A 2,292-nucleotide genomic window follows, 5' to 3' on the forward strand; every position below is an offset into this window, starting at 1 on the left:
AACCCTCCTTTTCACACACTCTTCAGCAATTCTGCTCTTATTCACCAACTCTGAAAAAGTTCGGATCTCCATTGGTCCCACTGAACTCAAGATGTCGCTCTAGAGCCCTCCTTCATACTTAATGCATTTCCATTCCTCGAAGTCTTCCGGAGCTCCCTGACACATGCGGGAAAACCTGAATAGCTCTCAAATTTGTCTGTATACTAAGATACGGACATAGCACCTTGCTTCAGCTGCAGTAACTCCAATTCCTTGGCTGTTCTGGCGGAATTCGGAAAGTACTTCTTATAGAATTCCACCTGGAAGGCATCCCAAGTGATAGGATCATTCCCCTGTTGCAGGAGACGTCGAGCCCCTTGCCACCAATGCGATGCTTCCCCCATGAACAGATAGGTAGCAAATTTAACACGCTGCTCTTCAGGCACCAAATGCACTTGCAGTGCTCGCTCCATGGCCTGAAACCAAGTATCAGCTTCAGTCGGATTGGTGGTTCCCTTGAACTTAGGTGGATTAACCTTTAAGAAAGTTGCCAGTGTCATCGGGCCCTGAGCTACACTTCCGATATTGCCATTATTGTTTATCTGTTGCCCAAGAGCCTCCGCAGTGGCCTGCATAGCAGCAGCCATATTCTCCAATGCCGCCATAAGGTTTACCGGGTTATTCGGGTTGACTTCCGATTCCTGCGTGCTAGTACGATCTCTCTCACGTCCCCGACCGGGTCCACGAGGCGCCATTTGGTTCCTATACACACCAAACAATCGATATCAAGTTGATCAGTCTCAATATCGGAAGTATAGTGCTTCAAAGTACCAAAGGTACACTCATGGACTTCATGCTAGATGTATCAGTTAGATACCCTAACTAGCACAGGCATAAACTCAGAGTATGCATTGAAGCATAAGCAGTTCCATCCCTCAGGCTCACGAGGACGAACTGCTCTGATACCATAATGTAACACCCTAATATTCAAATCCTTATGCTCGAGTCATAAGTCAATGATATTTCGATGGTACGACTCTCAGGTGGATTTTTAATATATAAATATAGGTAATTTCGAAAGGAATATTAATCGAGAAGCCTGAAAAGAGTAGAAATGAAATCGCGAAGACGTATCACTCACGTTTCGACAACGAAAAGATAAAACGTGAAGCCGAAAGCGATATACGGACAAGGCATAAAGGAGATTAAGAGATAGATAACAGATAGATATATATAACATAAGTAAATAGCCACAAGTCGTGACCCGCAAAGTTTAGGCCAGCTAGGGTACAGTATGAAAGTAGTTGACAACAGTACACCCTAATCTCTCCCAAAGAAAACATAAGAGCCTCTATAGGCAAGTTCCAAAAGAGTTCAACACATAATATAATCTTTTCAAATCAAAGGTGGATAGATTCTAAGCAAAACACAAAGTAGAGAAAATAAATATCTTCGCCGTCTCTCAGACGAACCGCAGCCCACTTCTGAGCACCTGAACCTGTATCTGAAAAACAAGAGATATATACAGAATGAGAACCCCGGGCCCATGGGTTCCCAGTACGGTAAAAGTGCCAAATAAATACAATGCACTGCAATAAAAACTCACTAAGCATCCTAAACTCCTTCTCACCAAGTATCCAGCCTAGATTCTCACTAATCCATAAATAGGCATCTGTCGTAAGGGGATACTAAATCTAGTTCATGTTACACATGTTTCCCAATTCGCTGATTCTTCCACGAATTAGACTCAGAATCATAAGCAAAACCATCACCAGTTGTTCTGCCTCAGCAACTCTATATCAATAAATCATACCCTCGCCTGGAGCTAGTGAAATCACATCACTGCGTCTACCCAGGGGGCTCAAATTATCTCATTCAAAAATCATCATCATCATGCAATCGCATTATCAATTCATCTCATCAAGAATAGCCCCCAACATCCACTGACACCAACATGAGGGATCTCTCAGTTGTACAAACACAAGCAATACAGACAAGTAATACACAAATAAGGTACAAGTAGAACAACTAGCACGTAATCAGGTAACATAGCATATATGATATAGAAATCCAAAACAAATAGGCAAACCCAAACAATTCAAACATATGCAAATGATGTATGCCTGCCCTATGGCTGATGATATCATCTGTCGGTTATATAGCCAACCCGACATGTCCTGGTAGCTAACCATTGGATAGAAACACCCCTTTCGGAGCAAGTAGGTTTGAGCTACAACCCCCTTGCTACTACCCGCTCAACCCAGAGCCAGTGGAACAACCACTACTGCGGCTACTACCCAGGCGGGTGTTTAA

The sequence above is a fragment of the Arachis duranensis genome, chromosome 3 (genome assembly GCF_000817695.3).
Source record: "Arachis duranensis cultivar V14167 chromosome 3, aradu.V14167.gnm2.J7QH, whole genome shotgun sequence".
Classification (NCBI taxonomy): domain Eukaryota; kingdom Viridiplantae; phylum Streptophyta; class Magnoliopsida; order Fabales; family Fabaceae; genus Arachis; species Arachis duranensis.